Below are 23292 nucleotides of genomic sequence, written 5' to 3'. Positions count from 1 at the left end.
TTGCTTGACATACACTTCTTCTTCCATGACACCATTTAGAAATGCACTCTTGACATCCATTTGATATAATATTATGCCATGATTAACTGCATAGGAAAGAAGTAACCTGATTGCTTCCAATCTTGCAACTGGAGCAAACGTTTCAGTGTAATCAATGCCTTCTTGTTGACTATACCCTTGTGCAACAAGCCTGGCTTTGTTTCTTGTTACTTCACCTTGCTCATTCAACTTGTTTCTGAATACCCATTTTGTTCCAATAATGTTCTTGTGCTGAGGTTTGGGTACTAGATCCCACACATCATTTCTTTGAAATTGATTCAACTCTTCTTGCATAGCTAGGATCCATCCATCATCTGAAAGTGCTTCATCAACTGTTGTAGGTTCAATCATTGAGATTAGTCCAATCATTGACTCTACTTGTTTGAAATGTGATCTAGTTCTTCTTGGACTATCTTTCTTTCCAATGATTAGCTCCTCAGGATGTGAAGACTTGTGTTTGAATGTGTTTCTGGGAGGATCTTCTTGATGTGAGCCATCTTGTGCTTTATCAGAAGCAGCTTCATCCTGCGCTTCTGATGTTGGTTCAGCTTCTGGACTATCTTCAGATTCAGCTATCTGATCAGGTTCTGGAGTAACTTCAGGAACCTGTATCTCTGCAAAACTTTCATCTTGCTTTGAAGTTTTATCTTCAAGCTCCTTGTCATCAAATTTAACGTGCATAGATTCTTCAACACAGAGTGTTTCTGAATTATACACTCTGTATGCCTTTGACCTTTCAGAGTAACCTAAAAAGATTCCTCTTTGGGCCTTGGCATCAAATTTCTTTAGGTAGAGCTTGTTGTTCAGAATGTAACATGTACATCCAAATTGATGAAAGTAAGAGATATTGGGTTTTCTTCCTTTAAAGAGTTCATATGCTGTTTTCTCCAAAATAGGTCTGATATAGATCCTGTTTTGAACATAGCATGCTGTATTCACTGCTTCTGCCCAAAAATGTTTTGGTAAATTGTTTTCATGAATCATGGTTCTGGCCATTTCTTGTAAAGTTCTATTCTTTCTCTCTACAACCTCATTTTGTTGTGGTGTTCTAGGAGAAGAGAATTCATGGAAAATTCCATGTTTTTCACAAAAAGCTTCAAATGGCTCATTTTCAAATTCTCCACCATGATCACTTCTGACTTTCAAAATTTTTGATTCTTTTTCAGATTGAATTTGAGTGCAGAAGCTACTGAATACATCACACGCAACATCTTTACTCTTTATGAATTTCACCCAAGTCCATCTGCTGTAATCATCAACAATGACTAATCCATATTTACTTCCATATAAGGATGCAGTACTCAATGGTCCAAATAAATCAATATGGAGTAATTCTAAAGGTCTTGAGGTTGAAACAATGTCTTTGGATTTAAAAGATGATTTCACAATTTTCCCTCTCTGACATGCACCACAGAGTGCATGTGAATGATAGTCAATGTCTGGTAGCCCTTTCACAAGTTGTAACTTACTAAGCTTAGAGATTAACCTCCAGTTAGCATGTCCCAACCTTCTGTGCCACATCCATTTCTTATCATTCACTGATAGTAGGCAAAACACCTTCTGATCAGCCAGTTCAGAAAAATTGATTTTATAGACATTGTCAACTCTCTTTCCTTTGAACACAATGGATTTGTCTTCCTTGTTGATTACTTTACAGTTGGGTTTTTCAAAAAGCACATCATAACCATTATCACAGAATTGACTAATGCTCAAAAGGTTATGTTCAAGACCATCTACCAACCATACATTATTTATTGAGGTAGAGGAATTACCAATAGTTCCTGTACCTATGATCTTGCCTGACTGGTTGCCTCCAAATTTCACATTTCCTTCCTCTTTCATTGTTAGGCTGAGGAACATGGACTTGTCTCCTGTCATGTGTCTTGAGCAACCGCTGTCTAGGTACCATGATCTTTGCTTTGGCACTGCTCTTAGACATACCTGCATCATTGACATTTTTAGATTTAGGTACCCATTGTTCTATGGGTCCTGGAAGGTTAGTACTTAAGGCTTTACTCTTCACTTCTTGTACCTTGTGCTGTGAGTTGGGTTGCTTCTGATTAACCGTCACCTTAGGTTTTGGTACTTCAGAAGCAGTAACTGTCTTCTTCTGAAACTTAGACTTCAGAACCCCAGATTTTGGTTTCACCAGACTCTGAGGAATAGGTTCTGATCTTTTCAGGATCCTAACCTTTGAAGTCTTGGAATCAGATTTGATCATAGCCTTTGACTTAGAGTTCTTTGGCTTTGAAGTAATCTTAGCCTTAGAACTAGAAGCTTCAGGTTCTGATTGAACAACAGTTTCCAACTCAGCCCCTTCTGGTACAAAGAAGGTTTTCAGTCCTTCCTTGATGCATTCACAACAAGATTTTAGATTGGTTTTCTCAAGTTTCACTTCTGGAAAACCAATTCCTCTGCCATTGTTCTTGTAAATGCTATAAATCATAGAAGCTACTCTGCTTCTGTCAATGCCAGATATAATAAAATCTTCAAGAGCAATTTCATGGTTACTTAAAGGTTTTTCATTACACTTTTCTTGTAGCTTCTGACATAAGAACCTGAGCTGATCTTCATATGTTTTACACATGAAGTCAAAGCCCCTAAGTCCTTGTTCAGAAGCTTTCAGATCCAATAGAGTTGATTTTTGCTGTTGTACCAACTCAGCATATTTTTCTTTTAAATCCTTCAACTCATTGGTTCTTACTTCAAAATGTGTAAGAAGTTCTTTAAGTGACTCAACAAGTTCATATCTGGGAATTTTGGAATATACCTCGTTTTCATCTTCTGAGTCTGAATCTGATCCAGCTTCTGAAGTTGCTGTTGCTACCAACCCAACAACTACCTTTGCATTTTCATCAGCTTCCTCTTTATCAGATCCAGATTCACTACCCAAATCATCCCAGGTTGCCATTAAACTCTGCTTAATCTGCTTCTTGAATTTGCTTGGTTTGAATGTAGACCTCTTTGACTTGTCCTTTGACTTTTCTCTTTGAAGATCAGGGCATTCAGCAATGAAGTGTCCCGGCTTCTTACAGTTGAAGCATCCCTTCTGATCTTCTTTCTTTGAGCTTCTGGAGTTACCCCTTCTGGAGAGAAACTTTTTGTTCTTCTTGGCCAGATATTGAAGTCTGTTTGAGAGCATGGCCATTTCAGCAGCATCTGGTTCAGAATCTGAACTTGACTGTTCTTCCTCTTCAGATTCAACCACTTTGAGAGCTTTTGATGACTTGCCTTTGGATGGAAGAGCTATTGATTTACTCTTCTTAGTAGACTCATGTTCATTAAGACTTAACTCATGAACTTTGAGAGAACTAACAAGATCTTCGACACTTAAAGTGTTTAAATCTTTAGCTTCCTCAATGGCAGTCACCTTTGGTCTCCATCTGGCAGGTAAGCTTCTGAGTATCTTGCTTACATGATCAGAAGCAACATAGCTCTTCTTTAGAATCTGTAGCCCAGAAACTAAGGTTTGAAACCTTGAGTACATCTCCTCAATAGTTTCATCATCCTTCATCTTGAATAACTCGTACTGATGTACAAGCAGGAGAGCCTTTGCTTCTTTGACCTTCTTGCTCCCTTCATAATTTGAACAGAGAGAAGCAAACATAGCTTTAGCAGTGGATTTGTCACTCATCTTCATGTATTCTTCTTTGGGTATGGCAGTGACAAGGGCTCCTCTGATAATATGATGCTTCTTGTAGAGTTTCCTCAGTTCTGGAGTATGTTTCTTTCTATCCACAGCAGCTCCTTCTTCGTCAAGGACTAAATCACCAACACCATCTTCCAGAATATCCCATAATTCTTCATCTAGGCTCATGATGTAACTGTAAAAGTTGGTCTTCCACCAAGAGAAATCTTCAGCATCTCCATTGAATTTTGGAATCTTTCCAACACTGGATTTCTTACTATCACTATAATCATGTGAGACATGTTTATAACTAGTATCACCAGAACCATTAGGAGGAGGAGTAGACATGTTTTTCTCAGATCTTTGACTGTTGCACGGTTAAGTGTTACACAACAGACCAAGGCTCTAGATACCAATTGAAGGTGAGAAAAAACACAAGAAGGGGGGGTTGAATTGTGTTTTTAAAAATTTTTCGTTTCTCCTAAAAACTGAACACACTGATCAGAAGCTAAGTGAGACAGCTTCTGAAGTGATAATCAGAATCTAAATGCAGCGGAATAAAACAGAGAGAGAGAGAGAAGAAGAACGACACAAAGCAATTATACTGGTTCCTTCCACAAACCGGAAGTAGTCCAGTCCCCCTTGCACTTCCAAGGAGATTTCACTAAGAGTAATATCTGATTACAATTGCTCAAGCACACAAACAAGAGACTTCCTTTGCTCAAGCACACAAGCTAGAGACTTCCTGCTCAAGCACAACTGCAAGAGACTTCCTAACTAAACAAAATTACACAGAAAATTGTTTAAGGTTGAACACTTGATATACAATCAGAGGTGCTCACAATACAAATCAGATACAGACTCAATGGACTTAAGAATTTCTAAGATATGACTTTGAGACACAGAAATTCTAAGTGAATGCAGAACAATTTCAGCAGAGATTTGGCACTTGTAAAAGTATTGAGAGTCTGTTGTTCAGCATTACCAAAATCTCTAGATCTTCACTCCTTTATATAGAGGTGTGAAAGAGATGTTGTGAAATTGCCAGCACCCAAAGAGTCGTTGTTGAAGCTTGATCCTTCACCTTTGATCTTTTGCCTGATTTGGTTGTTGTCCTATGAAGAACTAATTTGAAATCCATTCCTTATCCAAAGGAACATCTATGCAGGCGAAGCCGTATTCTGGAGCTGTTTTCTTGTCTTGTAGCGTGGACACAAAACAGAGTAGTGGAGAACGTGGTTGTACAATTCGTACAAATGTCAAGGCTTTCGTCCAAATTGCAAGCACATGCCTTCAAACACCTTTGAAATGACCGTTGCAAAATTCCACTAATCCTTTGTAGCATTTTCGAATCCAATAGACAGCTTTTGCAGTGATAATTCTTCAATTCTTGAATCTTTGCAAATCCAGTTGATATTCAGCTTCTGGTGAAATAGCTTCTGATGAGGCAGCTTCTGATGATGCAGCTTCTGATGATATGACTTCTGCAGCTTCTGATGATGCAGCTTCTGATGATATGACTTCTGGACCTCTTGTCTTCAGGAGCACTATTCTTACTTCAGAAGTGACTTAACTTCAGGAGCACGTTGCCTTCAGGAGCGTCCAAGCTTCAATTATGTTGTTTCCTTTGCTCTATATTTGCTCATTCAGAACCAATGATGATGTACCTTTTTAATTATGGTCCTGTACACTTGAACAAATATTAGCTAGTCAAATATACAATTTTTAATACCTTGTTATCATCAAAACTCTTTTAAGGTTCATTGTTAAACACATTTTGTTCCAACACCACATGCATCTAGAGAAGAGTCTAGAACATTGCATGCATTTGAATAATTGATGAGTTGTGTCATAATTGAATATATGACTTGCTGAGAATACTGCATATTTTGGTAGGGCCAAGGTAACTGAGCAGCATTAATAGGAGCGACAGCAGCTGCGGACTGGCTACCAGATACCATCCCTACTTCGGATTCCTTCTTCTTATGGTGGCCGTTACCATACTTCTTAGGCACGCTAGCCGAGGACTCACCTTTTTCAAGAACAATGATACCTTCTCTGACGGCCTCTTCTAGACGAGTTCCCATAGTAACCATGTCGGAGAAATTATTCGGAGCAGAGACTATCATTCTTTCAACATATTCCTTTTTCAAAGTTTTCAGGAATGTCTGTGTCAGTTCTTCCTCATCAAGCCAAGGAGAAACACGGGCAGCTGCCCCTCTCCATCTCTGAGCATATTCACGGAAGGTTTCATCTGACTTCTGAGACAAAGACTTAAGAGAATCCCTATTCGGTTTCAAGCGGGTGTTAAACTCATAATGACTTTCAATAGCAGCAGCGAGTTCCTCAAAAGTATGAATATTGTCTTTGCTCAAACCAGTGTACCAGTCTGCCGCATCTTCCATCAAGCTATCCTGGAAGCAGTGGATCATCAGCGCATCGTTATCTGCATAGTTGGCCATCTTTCGGACGTACCGAATGACATGACTATGTGGACAAGAAGTTCCGTTGTATTTGTCAAAATCTGGCACTTTGAACTTCTTAGGAACCTCAAATCGGGACACCAGGCATAGATCACGGGCCTTAGCAGAAACACCGTTCCCACGGCTAGCCTTAACCTCTCGGAGCTCTCCAGCTAGCTCCCGTAACTGTTCTCTCATAGCCTCCATTATAAAGTCTTGTCCACGCGGAGTGTCAACATCGATTACCTGTCGCACAATGTGTACAACAGGATCGGTAACAACAGTAGTTACTTGAGGTATAGAGGTACTCGTAGCAGCGAAAGTTGTTGTAGGGATAGGTCCTTGATTAGCAATACCAGAAATACCAGCCGTAGTATTAGGAGCATAGAAAGCTGAGAGTCCATAAGGGCGACCATTGGGCATAACAAATCGAGCATCAGAAACCACAGTGGATAGTGGAATAGACGAAATTGTCTCAGTAGAAGCTGGAGCAGATGTGACTGGTTGTTCTTGTGCAGCCATCATAGTAGACATAGTGTCATGAGCCTTAGCCAAATCTTCTTTCATAGCAGCCAATTCGGCACGAAGCTGAGCATTTTCTTCTTCAAAGTTAGCCATGTTTCTTCTCTTGTACAATCTTATTTGATGAACTCTATCTGGTTGGTAAACCTTATGAGCACGAGCCACTTTTCAGACTGCGGCAAAAGAACCAGGAGGTCATGAGCACGAGGGAAATTTTTTGTGACCAATGAATGCATATGATGCATGAGATGTGTAAATGCATATGCAAAAAAGACTCTTTTTGTGTTATCGAAGGGTTTTAGACAAATTAGCAATTTGTAAACATTACTAAACAATTGAAATATCGAAAACAGACAAAACAATCAAACATCACACAGTCCTACAAAATAATTCCCTTTGAAACACTAAGCCAAGGGATATACTTTGAAATGTAAAACAATAACGACTGGAAATAACAACAGAAATCCTCAAACATAGGAAGTGGAAGTATCGTCCTCAGGCTCGGACTCAGACTCATAGCTGCAGTATCTGGCATAGAAGTTACGGGCCCCCCTAGCCCTCTTGGAATCCCTCATAAGCAACTTATCATTTTCTTCAATCTCTTTCCTGGCTTTAGCCAACTCTTTCTTCAATGTCAAAACCTCATGAGTCTTCTGTTCATCTTTTCCATCCAAAGTCATGATCAAATTCTGAGCCTCATAGTATCTAGTCTTCCACTGATGCTTCTCTCGGCTCTCCATGGCTAGATGCTCCTGATACATCTTCTGAGTAGGTGGTAGTAGAGGCAAAGGCATGGTTGGAATAGATGCAGACACATATCTCATGGCGGGGTAAGGCATGCCAATCTTCTCAGCCTGGTTTATCACCCACTGAGTATAGGCCTCATGAGCAATACCGGATCTCACACCCATATGTTTTACCTCTTTCTTCCGAAGTTTGGACCAAGCCTCTATGAAATCTTCTCTTATTCTCGTGGGAGCATTAGAGTAATGGAAGAAGTAAGGAGATGTAGCAAGATAGATAGGCTTCTCTTTCATCGGGAAACCAAATTGTCGCAAGGCGAGCTCTGGGTTATAGTTGATTCCATCTCGGGTACCAAGAAGAGGTACATTAAGAAACTTTCCACCACCAAGGATAATCTTTTTGACTCTAGCAGCGGGAGTGAGCCAAACCACTTCATTAGAAGTGAGGGCCATGATCCTCTGTGAAATAGTCCAATTCTCTGGATTATCATGGAAAGACTTCGGAAGGTGCGAAATAAACCATCTATAGAGGAGAGGTATACAGCAGAGAATGTATCCGCGACCCTTGCCAGATCGATCATGAATAGCATGGTATGTGTCAGCTAGCAAAGTAGGAATCGGATTCTTGGAGTGGAAGATCATAATAGCATTCATGTCCATGAAGCCATCAAGATTCGCAAAGAGAATAAGCCCATAGATGAGTAGTGCAAGAATAGCCTCAAGAGTATCCTGACAAGTAGTTTTGAGGTTGGCTTTCTCAAGTAAGTACTCCAAAGTGAATCCTCGGATGTGAGCCTTAGTAACGAGATTCTTGGAAACATCGGTAGCCTTGAGATAGAGATCACGAGCAATAACCAAAGGAGTAGGAGGATTCACAAGTCCCGCGAAAGGTACCCCCTTAGCAATAGATAGATCCATCAAGCAAGAATAAGCCTCGAGTGTGGGCACCAACTGAAAGTCAGGAAAAGTGAAGCACCGATAGTCCCGATCATAGAATTGCACTAAAGTGTGCACAAGCTTCTCATCCACATTAGTCTGGAGAAGAGTAAGTAAGGCCCCGTAACGATGTCGAAAACCGGTCGGATCCTTGATCTTGAGTGCCAAATCTCTCAAACTAGCCAAATCCACTTCCTTGAACTTGTAGGACTTAGTCTTCCCCATTCCTACAATGTTTACAAATTCAATTCGTCTAAACCCTTCGATAAATGCATGGGAAAAAGTTTATGCATGTATGCATGTATGTATGTATGCATGATTATGTTTCAAGTACGGAGAAAACATGGTGGGTTGAAGTTCAAAGTCAAGGAGTCATGGGTGGACACGGTGTCCGGTGAATCAAAGGCTTTGGATAATAGTAACCGGGTTCTAAAAAGTTCCCAAGTTGCAACCTCTCCGACGTATATCATGGTGCCACGAGACAAACACTCGCTCCATGATTATCCGTAAGAAGGTATAACTTGACTGTAGCATCGTGTGACGACTAAAATTCGAGACAATACTCGGTTTAGCCTCCGCACTACATCCTAGCAAATGGCCATGGATGGGTTTGGTTATCTACGGTTCATAGCGTCATAGAACAATTAGAAGTAAAGTGCCTAAACGCGACAACATGCGCCGACAACATCACCCCCAAAATGCCTCAGCTATGTGGGATTGATCGCATAATCCAATACACGAGGCAACCCTCGGAATGAATTGTCGATTATATCCCCCTTAAATCCTAAGTTCACTCAGCCCGGGTGTAGGACTTTTGATATTCTCACCCCCACACGTTAGCAAGAATTTAAACAATTATTCACATAAGAAAGCAAAAAGAGGTAAGTAAAAACAAAAGCGTAAGCGTGGAAATAAAGACTAGGCGTAACTCTCGAATCTCCCCAGTGAAGTCGCCAGCTGTTTTATCTTGGTTTTCGGGTGTCAAACATTGATTACGTTTGAACCTTTTTAACCTTTGATATCTCATTTTTTCTTGGGAAGGGAAAAATAAGAAAAACCCTTGAGAATCGAGGTCCGGGAGTTGGTTTTGCTATAGGAAGGTGTTAGGCACCTATAGCAACTATAGTATCCTATAGGAACCGTCTTTACTTTCTACGCGCGCGCTTTATTTTTAAATGCTATTAAAAAGTGTTATTTACACCTAAGAGTTTACTAAGTCAAGAATTGGAGGGGGAAGAAGATGTTTGAGTTTTGTTTTATTTGAATTGATGGAATATTAGTTCCTTGCCTACGTACCCTTTTAAGGGATCAAATCCACCGTAGTTATCTTCCAAAGAATGCTTTTGTCTTTGTTGATTGTTTTTAAGTTTGAAAATGGAATTTTGAAGAATGAGAGAGAGAAGCCTCAAGGGCATAAGATTTGAAAAGAGTGAGGTGGAATTAGTTATTTTGCAAAAGAGTCTAAGTATGATTAAAATTCATTAAGATTTTTGTTTAAGAAAATAAAGGGGGAATCAATGGGATTTTGATACCAAAGTTTATTTAGGAAATGATTTGAGTGATGTTGTTCATATTTTTTGGAAAAGAAAATTTTTCTAAGTATCGAGATTCCTAAGCATACATCTAAACATACATTCCCTAAACATACATCTAAAGTATCCATGTGATGTGTGTGCAAGTGTCGGTGCTTGTGTCGGTGTACATCATTAGAGTCCATTGTTCTTTTACATCATTGGCCTAAATACATTCTATGGTCTTGCAAGGAATTAGAATTGCATGAAGTAACATACACCACCCTAGGTTTTACATTCTAAATCTTGGTATGAGTATTGAGGTGCAAGAGATGAAACTTAAGTTGAAGGGTGAAATATGCTCATGGAATATATGAAACATGAGATGCAAATGTTAGTAGCATAAGATATAGAGCAAGTAAAAACCATTATAACCAAAAGTAAGAGAATTGGCATAAAACAAGCAAAAATACTATGAAGTAGACCTAAAAAATTCATCACCAACGCAAGGTTTGAATATAACCTATAATCCCCATATTTCCAAAGAGTTCCCAAAGAGTTTCAATTCAGTTTTCACAAAGAGGATTAAAGGAATACATTTCACCAAGCATTTAAGACCAAAGTTAGGCAAATTCCACATTATTTGTTCATAAACAAAACTTGGAAAGCAAGCAACCAAACATCACATGCATATATTCAGTAAGAACACATTCAAACTGTAATAAATTCTTCACAAAATCACATATCATGAATCCCAAATGTAGATCAAAAATTGGAAACAAAATTAAGCCAATTTTCACAAGTTTTTTAACATGAAATTCAAGAAATGAAACGAGAAGTAGCATCAATATTTTCCATCAAATTTTCCAGTATAAAACTAACAAAAAGCATCATAAAACCATCAAGAAAACTCTATGAATCTTTATGGAATTTTTATAAAAGATTTTAAACTCAAAAGAGGTGCAATTAGCAAAAGCAGCATACGAAATAGCAAGAAACAAGTAAAAAACGAAAATCTGCAAAGAAACAGGTCCAGGCCCAAAGGGAAATGGATCCTGGATCATCCAAACGCATCAGGAACGTTGGATTGATCCAGCTCTGTCAAACCCTAGATCCAACGGCTTAGGGCACGCAGCACATGGTAAGCAGGTTTAGATACACAGAAACAAGAAATCACAAACAATACACGTGGCAAACCAAGAATCAGACGGTGTAGATTGAAGGATATGCTAGACCGGTATGTGAACCGAACTGGTTTGCGTGAACCGGTTTAGTTCATACACAATAAAACCACAGGGACCGGTCTAATGTTCATAACCTTCAATCCCTTCTCTCTCTAACATCTCTCTCTCTAAGAGCTCTGCAAGGAACTCGTCGGAGAGGATGAACACTGGTCGGAAACTTCATCTTCCTCGACGTATCCTCCAGGTTCCAATGAACATGAAACTTAACCGTTTTTGAAGAAAAGAAACACCATAACACTCGTTTCTTCATTCTCTATCTGAATCTTTCATTATTTCTTGCAAAAAACTTGTAGATCTTTCTAGATCTACACTTTTATGGTTCGGTTATGTTGAAAATGACGAAGAACGAATTGAAATGAGGTTATGGCATTCGTTTTTACGGTGTAAACCCTCATCTCTCCCTCTATTTGCAAACGTTTTCAAGAAAAACGAGGAGAGAAGTGAAGATTCACACCGATTCACTTCTTTCACATGTGCGGTTCAGGGATAAAGGCAAGGATGGATCAGAGTGAGATTTTACCTTGTTGGATTCTTGATGTTTCTGGTAGGTGAGAACAAACCGAAAGTAGATCAGTATCTTTCTTCTTCTTTCTTCGCTGGTTTGAACTTGCTTCGATTCTCTCTTCTTCTCACTTCCCTCACTGTGATCGTACAATTTTTGCTTGAATTGCAGTGGCTAGAGTTCAATGATGATGATTCAGTGCTGAATCTCTGAGAGCCACACTTAAACTTGTCGTAATTGATTGTTAATTCTTGATTCTGGAAGTTAGGGTTTGATGAATGTTCTTGGTGATTTCTGAATTTCTGGTTATTCTGTGATGAATCAGTGTGAAAATTGTTGTGAATTGATGAGTTTTGTGATGGATTCGTTTGAGGTTGATGAAATTGGAAAACGGGTAGGGTTTCTGGTTCATGTGTTCTTGATGAAGTTCATGTGAATTTGGGACTTTGATTCTTTTTTTCTGGTAAATGGGAATGGAAATGTGTTTATGATGTGGCAATGAATGAATGGTGATCTCTGACTTTGACTTGAGTTGGCACTGTTTTATAGGTGCCAAGTGTGCCCTCTGCCCAATAGGATACTGCTACGTGTTCCTGGACTAAACTTGGACTGAAATTTGGACTTAGAGGACCATTCTGCAATTATGAGAATTAAAAGGACCAATCTGCAAATGACAAAATTAAAAGGACTAAAATGCAAAGAGACTTGAGGACTAAAATTAAAATAATAATAATAAAATTGGGTAAAATTGGTAATTTTGACTAAACGTAAAGTGAAACAAATAAAAATAACAAAACGGACTAAAATGAACCAATTACACAAATGAGGTACTTTAAAGTAACCTCTCTCTGTCAAATTTTTGTGTGAAATGACCAAAATACCCCTAGGGACTAAAACGACTCAAAATGACTCAAATGCAAAATTTAAAATGGTTTTTGACATGAATTAAAACAAGAGTTCATACAAACCATTTGAAAAGACTCAGAGACAATTTTCAAAAATTGACAGGAATTTTAGCATAGGAAATGACTAAAATGCCCCCTAGGGGCTAAACTGACTCAAAATGTCTCAGATGCAATTTTTTTAAAAGGGATTTTGACATGGAATTAAACAAAAACTCATTCAAACCAATTGAAAGGACTCAGGGACAATTTTTTCAAAGATTGAAAGAAATTTTAACATAGGAAAGGACTAAAATGCCCCTAGGGGCTAAACTGACTCAAAATGACTTCAAATGTGATTTTTGAAATGGATTTTAACATGAGATTGAAACAAGGACTTATACAAACCAATTGAAAAGATTCAAACCATTTTCAAAGACTAAAGTGAGCTTGAATGCAGGAAATGACTAAAATACCCTTTTTCATGAATTTTGCAAATAACATTGAAATAAAATGCAGAGAAAGATGCAATTGATCAAGGACAAACTTGAAATGCAAGAAAAATCCTTTGGATGGTTTTAACATGCAAGAAAAGAAGAATTGAGTCAGTATTTTTAGGTCCAAAATTAGGGTATAACAGGAATCTAAAACCGCATTGCCAAAAATACTATCTACATATCGTGGCCTAGGCATAACATAATCATGACATGATTCTAATCGGACGATTAGGGGAAACCTAAGATCGTCATCTGCATAACTTTGTCTACTTGCTCTATTGCATACATACGTTGTGTCTAACAACATATCTTATCTTGCTATCCTACTAGTTCTTGACGATCTACATCAATGTTCTACTAGTTCTTGACGATCTACGTCAAGGCTCTATGACATAACCTATAAATATCTAATAAATATGCATAGTCAGATTCATTAATTATGTTAGCGTTGAACAAATAAACATTATCTGAGTTCATTTTACGGAGAGCCACGGGGTGGAGTAATCCCGAGCACAATCCCTATCTAACCGATGAAAACCTATCTAAGGTAGTATCGGAACTCCCTCAGTGACGTGCGGGTTCCTTACGGCTAACCCCACTTCCTCTAGTGGAAACCCCTTGAGCCAACCTAGTGGGGATCACAAGGGACACGACACCTACATCGTTATTAAAGTCTTGGTATGCACATGCATGAAGGATAAACTTATACATGCTATCTCTTTTACCTCGGATCCCTAAACGATCCCACTAGAGGTAAACTATATGCTTGCTAAAGTTCCTATGTCAATAGATATCTAATCGTTCACATCTTAGCATAAATAAATTCATGCTAAACTATCTAGTTCTCGACAAGCTATGTCGAGGCTCTACTTTTAATCCCTTTCTTAGTTCATTTCTACCCGAGTATTCGGCTAAAACTCTCTATGCAACCCTCGCCATTCGTGTTAAGATTGCCATGATTTTCTTTTCAAGAACCATTTGATGTTATGTGCATTGCCTAGATGTTGTTTTGGGGCTATAAAGTTGTATATTGATTAAAGAAAGGCTTCAGATTGCACCACCGGCCCTAATATAGGCCAACAAGCCAAAAGGAAGTAGGCCAAAACAGAGAATTTCGCTATTAGCTAACTTTTCTGGGCAGGTTCTGGAAATTTAGCTATTAGCGAAAATTGAGCTATTAGCGACTTTCTTCTGGGTAATTTCGCTATTAGGGAAAATTGAGCTTATAGCGAGTTTCTTCGGGTCTGTGGTGCAAATTTTGCAATTTTGACCCAATACTCGTCCAATTCGATCCTGCAATGCACGATGAACATCCAGCAACTTATATATCATTATAAAACATCTTTCATGGCAATTTTAATATGAACAAAGCAAGATCAAAGGCAAGGGTACAAAAATCTTATTTTTTTCTAAACTTAACTTAATTCATGTTTTGCTTGCAAAATTAAGCACATAATCCCAAAGGTAGGTTCTATCTAAGAACTCACATGATTTTTGCAGCATCTAACAAGCTTAGATCCATCTTGCTCAAGCTCAAACCCTAACTTCAAGTTCCTCTAATCATGCTATACTTCTCCTTCTTGATGTTTCTTGCTCATAAAGCATCTTTGATCCATGCTTGATCACTAATTACATGTGTTTGGAAGCTTTGATGGAAGAATTATGACGGAGAGGGGGCGGTTCTAGAGAGAGAGGGAGGAGAGAACTCTTTCTCTCAACCCTAGAGAGAGAAAGTGAGATGGAAAATGAATATTTTGGGTCCAAACATACTTTAATACTCCTTGCGTGCGAATACCCAAAATACCCTTCGTCCTAACGCGTTTTATCCAACACTGATACTTAACTCGTATTTAGTTGACATCACGTAGTACACATTCTCCATTACATTTACTTTCCATAAACTTTCGTCCTCTGGCACGCTTGTCTGGTAATATTCCGATACTGACAAGCGGGATATTACAAGATATGTATCGGTACGTATTAAATATCTAAAGGTGTGTTTGATATGTTCAAAAAATGAGGACATAACAAAACAACTTCGTTGGGGGCAAGGGATATGACAAAAACTGAAATTTTATCCCTCGCTAAATGACAACATAACTTTTTGTTCAATATTATTTCGTCCATAAAAAAAATTGTTCAATACCATAAAAGTTTGTTCTTGTTGTTCTGTCTTGTGTTGTGCCATTATGTTTTATGTTGTTATGTCCAATACATATTTTTTAGCATATCAAATGCACCATATGTGTACCGTAGAAATTACATTTTTTTTTTAAAGAAAGTAAAAATTACTTTTGTAAACCCAAAAAATAAACATTTTTTTATAAACAAATATATAAGTAACATTAATATAATTTTTTGTAGGAATTTTTTTAAACATTAAAATGTAATCCAAATCCAAGGTGAATGTTATAAAATTGAATTTTTTTTGGTCAAGTAAAATTGATATTTTTTCTATAGATGTAAGTCATTTATATGTAATCAAATTAGAGATTGGTGATGTTACCATTTTGTATCCTCGTTAGATTTTGTGATAAATGGTGTTCATAGTTTCTCCTGAAGTTTGTGTATGTGTCTAGAATTAATATGTCCTTGAGTTGGACGATACCTTTTATGAGAAAGTCTTGCTTGGTTACAGACCCAACAACTCATATTTGGGCACAACCAATATAAACATGCCAACTCACTTTATTTTATTTAAAAAATGAAAAAAAAAAGGCTAGAAAAACGTAAAACCATCATCTTCCTTAGTTCCTTTCTCTCTCCTTCCGCCATTGATAACATCCGTGACGGCTAACTCATTTCTCCGATTTCAGAAACTGCTTCTCCACCGATGAGTGACAACCCTCCACCATAACCAACTTCAACTCCTTCATCGCCGGTCATCTCCAACAGAGTAACAACTACCCAATTTATTTTCCAATCCTGGTTGAATTTGTCATGAAAATTTAGATCTCTTTCTCGATCAGCCATAAATTCGCATGCTAGTCAGATTATCAATGCCTTTCATTCTCAAAGCTTGCATCTTTTGGTGTATCATTTATTGGAGTCATGAGAAGCAAGATCGTAGTATTTGGTGTGAGTTTTTTATGACTCTGTTGGAACACTAGTTAATTCTAGTGAAGAAAATTGGAAAGAAAAACACTATGAAAGAACTAGTGTGCGGGTGTGACTTAAAAATGTCCCACATTGGAGGGTCATCCCAACTAGTAAGTGTTTATATATGGGCAAAGTGACCTCCAAGGGTGTGCCCTTGGGGTACCTAATTTTGTGAACGGGTGAATGTAACACCCTATTTCTAATAAGCGGTAAAACGCGCGAATATACAACCATATTCTAGAAATAGATGCTACGTCTTCAAATAAACCACAATACATACATGCATAAAGATCATGTCACATCACATAGCAGCGGAACATATACATATAATCCATAAACATATCTGGATCTTCAAACTAAATACAAATGTATTCTCCAAACTCCAAATAACAAAATAGCTCAACAATTCCAAAGTATAAAGTCAAATAACAACATGCAAAGACTATCCTAGATCAGAGCCCTAATCTAGACCCTTGCATGAAAAAGAGGACTCCACTCCTCGGCATCAACAAGCAACACTAAGCATCCTGCACTCCATCTACCCGTCCATACAGAAAGGTAGGTGGTAAACCACTGAGGGTTAGCATTACATCATCATAATCCATATAAGATTAATAAGAACTTTGGAATGAAAGATATAATCAAGGATAAAGAATGACAATTCATACATAGTTCCACAATATTCACAACATGTAATAATCCAAGATCATTCAATATCATCATATCAAGTTCATATCCACAAGTGTATCTTACACATATCACAACCTCACCTTGTCAATCAACAATTAACAATTCAATCCGCAAGTACAATTAGCAATAATCAACCATCAAACACATCTTAATGCAATTCAATCCACCAACAGTCTATGCAATGTCTCTAGACTCATCTAGATGCATGTGGCACTAGTGCAAAAGTGACATAAGAATTATTTGTATTATACCTATTTTATTAAAAAAAGGTGTGAAATTTAAATAAGGTGGCAGTTTTGTAAATATATTGTAAATTTTGTTTCAGTGTGTAAGTTTCAAAACCTAATTTTAAGAATAAATGGGGTCAAACATGAAATAAAAACAAGGTGGCAAACTTGTAAATATTATTTTATAACTGATTTTAAGGAAAAAGGTTTGAAATATTATTATATTAATTGTTATGTTAATGTTTTTATTTCTTTGCAAAGATTCGAACCCATGACCTCCAACTTTTAAATCTTTAGATTAAACCAACTTAACTATTTATACTCCTAAATATCATTGCAAACCTGATTTTAAAAAAAAAGGGTATGATATCTTTTCACCGTATGTTTTTTTAAAAAACAAACAAAATAATCTTTTCTTCACAATCCTGGACCCACTTAAACTTTCCCATCTTACTCCCACTCTAACTAAAAAACTAAAAAAGAAACAAAACAATTCCCCTCAAACAAAAAAAAAAACAAAAAAAAAACCCAAAGAAACAAAATAAGCTTGTTTCTATGTATATACGATCACTACCTTAAGTCCATTCATAAAACCAGATTCAATCTTTTCTTCATCGTACCCGCAATCAAACTATGCTACTCAATAAAACCAGATTCATCATACCTTAAGTCCATTGTTCAATCAAACTCTTCTACTCTCCAGTTACTTAATCGGTTCTCAAAAGGGTCTGATTTACTCCAGATCATCCTATTCATCCAACCTCACCGATTACTGGTTCGGTTACCCATTGATCTAACCTCACCCAAACCTTCATATTCGTAAAACCTCCCTCTCATCATTCAATTACTGGTTTAAAAAGGGTCTGATTTCAACTGAAACTGTCTTTCTTCTTTTTCACCTCTCTGAGTTTTCGGGTTTACTTCAAGGTACTATCTTTTTCCCTTGTGATTACAGCTTTGTTTTAGATGTATTTGTTATTTGGTTCAGAAGCATGAAAATTTGAATATATTTGATGAATTTCATTCAATTATTGCCGACCCATTTGATCATAGCTGTTAAATTTTTGATTTTTTTTTCCATCTGGTTATAATTTTAAAATTGATACTAGTTTGAATGATTGAGTGAATCAATAGTGTTATAATGATTGTTCAACTATTGGGTGAATAAATATTATGTTTGTGAATCAATAGTGATCACAATTTTTTTTTGTCATTATGTTAACGTGACCTGTTTTTGTAATCAATGGTGTTTTAATGATTGTTAAACTACATCATATTTATGCATTGAAAACATATGCATAACAAAGCACATGAATATAAACAATCATCATGGTTTGTGTGTATGAAGTCCCTTACTAAAAGGTGCAGAACCTGAGCCAACCCTTCTTAGGCTAGACAAATCACAACCATCTTTGCTAGCATATTGTTTCACCAATGAGTGGATCACTGTTGGTATGTTATTAACTTTATGCTTCTCGGTAGCGACAAGCATGGCTTGAAAATCATATTTTTGCATCAAAAATGTAGTAACACCAACACACAACAACCCAAATCCAAAGAACATCAGTCCATAGACATGAAACATTGGAATGAAGGCGAGGAAAACATCGTCTTGTGTTGTAGATACATCAGCAGACCAACAAAGTAGTTTCATTATGGTTATGATATTTGCATGTGTCAAAACTACATCTTAGCTTACTTCTGTAGTCCCTAAAGAGTAAAGTATAGCGGCAGTGTCTGATTACTCCACATGAACACGTGGAAACTCTTGTGAATCATAGCAGCCTTCTATTAACTCTTCAACTGATAAAAACTTTCCATCAAATGTCCCAGTGGTGAGAATTGTAGGAACTCCAGTTGGGACCAATTTGTGTAACTCTTCTGGTTCTGAGATAGCTAGTTTAGCACCTGAATCATGTACTTGTTTTGGAATTTCTGAATCATGTAGTTTAGCACCTTTTCTAAACTCAAGTCCATGGAACAAAGCTGTTGCATGTGAGTAAACTGATCGACGAATCTCACCGCAGGTTACACTATAGTTAGTACTTAAGTCAATGAATGCAATTCTTGCATCAACAAGATCTCCTTGTGGGAACTGTGATAGCACAAGAGTTGCAGTGTAGAGATCTGGCTTTGTTGGGATTTCATGTTTGGTTTCAAGCATGACAAGAGAATGGTAAATTCCTGTTCGTGGATTGTAGCCACTTCTGTTATCAAATGGAGGCAGAGATTCGCTAGATTCTTCTTCAATGGATTACCAAATTTCCTCTCCTGACATTATTTTTTGGCAAAATTGATAGATGTGTTAAGCTAGTTGTCAATGCAAATGTAGTGTGGCTGTGGCAAAATAAGTGTGCAGCATAAACAACATCTATAGTATATACAAGGATTTTTTTTTTTCGTAAAGTACTAGGACTAACATTGTTAACTATGTCAGTTGTATGCTTGACGTATATAGCAATAAAGTAGCTAGTAGATATATGCTTGACATTGTTAACTATAGTATATCTAGAGTGAAACATATATAGCAATAAAGTAGCTAGTAGATATATGCTTGACGTTCTCTACATAGGCCAAGATAAATAAATTGAAAAATGAATATTCTTTTCATTAACCATAGAATATTTGAAGGTTTGTCTTCTCTCCTCTCTCCTTAATTGAAGTGTACTATAAAATAAGTATAAAATTAGTATTACTATTTAATATAAAATAACCATAAAATAAATATCTTCTCATGCACATGAATTTTATCATTATATTATTATACTTTTATGGGTTACTTTAGTATTTGTTTGTAGTTGATTAAAGCATTGGGTTTGTTTATTATGATTGATTAATTTTGTTTGAATGGTGCAGGTTGAGTTTACTTCTCTGTTCACGACTTAAGGTTACTACAAGTGACTCGATTCCTTCTCTTCGTTCTATTCTTCTATTCGGAACATCTTCGATCCTAGATTTTCTCCAGAGCGTGAAACTCAAACTTGTAAGTTTTCTATAACATTATATTGATTTTAGCTTCACTTGAATTTTTATTTGTTTTTTGTTGTGGTTGAAATAATTTAAAGTTGGGCTCTTTGTGTTGGATGATTTTGAGTTTGAGTTGATTAAACTAAATGTTAGATTTTTTTTTTTTAACTATATACTATTGATGTTGTTTGTTTGTTTCGTCTGAATTAGAAAACATAATCTGTTAATGAGCAATGCTAGCTTGTAAAACCCTTATTTTTCCTAGTTAGTTAAATAAAATTCATAGGATCTCACCAAATAGTGACACTCGGTGCATTTAAGGTAGCAGAGAGTTGCAGTAAAATTCAAGTGTTAGGATCTCACCAAATAGTGACACTCAGTTAAATAATAACCCTTATCTGGAGTTCCTACAATTCTCACATCAATTTTGTACTTGCATAGGATTTCACATCAAATGTCCCTTTCTAATTTCATATTCCCCCAATCATATGTTGACCAGAGAGTGTTGATGTGGCATTTTAACTTGCATATGCTTAACCATATTTCATGGTGGAAATTTGGAATGAATCTGCGAGCTCTTTTTATGTTTCTAATTCATCATATGAAAAAGCTGGTTTGGGTCATTGTGTGTCTCGGCTGTGTTGTAATGTTTTTTGTTGATTGTGAATGTATTTTCTTAAGTGCTTGTAATGTTTATCCCTTGATATCAATTAGTGAGAGTAGTATTTGGGTCACTGTGTGTCTCAGCTTTGTTAATTTTTTTAGTTGTGATTGTGTTCATGTGTAATTTTTAGCAGTTAAGTGTATGTAATATTTATTCCATATCAATTAAATTTCAGTGTAATTTATCCCTTATCATAATCAAGATGTGCCTAATGGCAAATCAAACTGATTTTTTTTTTTAATTTAATGGGTCTAAGGCTTAATACCAATTACTCAATTTGAATTTAATAACATTATCATAATCACGATAATGGCAAATCAAACTAAAACATAATGTACATTTGGTTCAAGTGTATCTCATCGAGAAAGATATTGCGTCTAATGGCAAATCAAACTAAAACATAATGTACATTTGGTTCAAGTGTATCTCATCGAGCAAGATATTAGATCTTGTGTGATGGGTGTGAAGAAACCTCTTTACATCTTTTTTTACACTGTCATATGCGGCCTTTAAGGTTTTGAGTATGGTGTTCCATCGGCTTGGTTTAAATTTGGTAACTCAGCATAAGTTGTTTGTTCATTTTGACTGTGAGTAGGGAAGTGAAAAAAAATAAAAGGGAGAGGTTTTTGGTTAATTTTTCATAGGACTATATGGTTGATTTGGAAGTCTAGAAAATAGTGTATTTTTAAGGCAAAACATGGGATGTTAATGACATGGTTGATGATATAAAGTTGCTGTTATGGATGTGGTGTATGAGCAGAATGAAGGTATTCCTCTGCCTGTTGCTTGAATATTATTGGTCCCCTAATGATTGGTTCAATAGGCAGTCCTCCCATTGGTGATACGAGACTGTTTCTGTGCAGTTTCTGTGCTCTTTTGGTTCTGTTATGACGCGGTGTTTCCTTTTTATTTGCAGTTGCTGGTTTGGTTTTGAAGGGAGGGGATGCCTATTGCTGCGTGTTTTTTTTTTTCCTCTGTTTACTGCCTCTGCTTTTCTGTTTTCTGTCTTGCAGATGATAATATAATTTATTGCTTTTGTTCGCTGGGGAATGAGCCAAACGAGACTTTTAAGTTCGTTCTTGAAAGGTAAAATTTCTTTTACTATTTCGTTGAGATTGCGACTGATTGTTTATTAAAATTACATGTTTACTCAACATATTTATACTTTTGTTGAATACTTTATAGTAATAGTTAACTTGCATATTGATCAATTATTATATGGTTTATTGTATTCATTTGTAGACACATAAACATTTTACTATTATGTATAATTAATGAAAATCATGTCACTTGTTTTATTTGTGTTGGAACTTGTAGATATATGATGATCCATCACCAAATGAGAAAGATGCCGTTGATGATGAGACAACATTGGGCTCAATTCTTTTTGTAAATAGTTAAAGAGCAACACCAACAAAATGAAGATAAATGTTAAATATCAAAGAAAGGAATCTTATATATCTATACATGCGGCCTGCATGTTAGAATAGAGTGAAGGTAGTCCACATGCCTTAGTACTATCTTCATTCATCTAATTAGTTTTTTTTTTTGAACTTTTTTGTTTTTAATTTAATTTCTTTTTCAATTTCTTGCTTTTATAGGTTCAGGACGCTGCGTTGGAGGCTAAGCTCCTATGGCTTATCCAATGCGATTTTATGCATAAGTTAAATACAGAAGGGAAATCAGTTCATTAACATTTTCCTAAGCTATTTGACATTAACGTTTTCCTTAATATCCTGCAGAAGGGAAATCAGTTCAACAAATGATGGATGAAGCTCTTCGAAAAGTCCCCAATAAAGATAGTCAGTATCATTGCTTGCATGGACATTATTTTTTATGGTGATATTTGTTTATTTTTAACTTGCAAGAGACAGAAATATTGATATGATATATTCTCTTATGTAATTCAATTTCCAATTATCAGTGAGACCTTCTGAAACATAAAGACTCATGAAGGCAATTGGAATATTTTTGTGTGTTATCATGTGAAAATGATATTGATTAAGTATTGTCTTGAATGAGTAAGACCTATTCAGTGTTTTTATTCTGAAGAATGTCATCGTATTGTGAACTATTTCTGAATGAGTTTTATTTAAGAAAAATAGTTATTTGTATGTTCATTTGCAATCTTAATACACTTTCATGAATGCATATTGGTTTATGAAGAACTATTATATTCTAGCAAGTAAAAAAAATGCATTGTGGAGTGGAATAGCCTAATGCCCTGCTGTAGGTGACATCGTCCCTGCAGGTTGATTTTTTTTAATGCGGTACCATATTTTTCACACCTGTTTTTTGTAATAAAAAAGGTGTTATATGTCCATTTCCACACCCTTTTTGTAATAAAATAGGTTTTAAAAATACATATATCACACCCTTTTTTACAAAAAAAAGGGTACAATAAGTAGTTTTTACACCGGCTTAAAAACAGGTGCGGTATGTAATACATACAACACCCGGTGATATAACCCCAGTTAAAAACAGGTCTTAAATCTCTAAAAAAACAGGTTTTAAATCCCTTTTCTGCACTAGTGTGGTACCAAAACACCTCAAGGTCGTCACCTTTGATGCAACAAAAACATCGTAATCACCTCCATTGGATATAAATCCACCACCATCAGTCATGTATGCATGAACATATGACCCAACTACAATGCATATGTTCACACAACAATAATCA

The 23292-nt window shown here is 36.5% G+C and overlaps 1 long non-coding RNA gene and 1 pseudogene across 2 annotated transcripts; one reads left to right on the top strand and one right to left on the bottom strand.

Moving 5' to 3' along the window:
- Window positions 1-17182: 17182 nt before the first annotated feature.
- LOC146937302 (uncharacterized) lies at window positions 17183-22630 on the top strand. Of its 2 annotated transcripts, none has more exons than XR_015030908.1 (5): window positions 17183-17908; window positions 19838-19964; window positions 21529-21698; window positions 21930-22109; window positions 22214-22630. It is a non-coding gene; the product is annotated as an uncharacterized LOC146937302 (long non-coding RNA). The 2 variants fall into 2 exon arrangements; XR_015030907.1 differs by having other exon boundaries at window positions 17210-17908; window positions 21626-21698.
- Window positions 18309-19259, bottom strand: LOC146937303 (beta-phenylalanine coenzyme A ligase-like; annotated as a pseudogene).
- Window positions 22631-23292: the final 662 nt, after the last annotated feature.

The sequence above is a fragment of the Medicago sativa genome, chromosome 3, assembly GCF_051527215.1.
Source record: "Medicago sativa cultivar Bolivia chromosome 3, Bolivia_mono, whole genome shotgun sequence".
NCBI classification, from domain to species: Eukaryota; Viridiplantae; Streptophyta; class Magnoliopsida; order Fabales; family Fabaceae; genus Medicago; species Medicago sativa.
The sequence above is the reverse complement of the archived record's forward strand: the minus strand, read 5'-3'. Positions and strand labels throughout refer to the sequence as shown.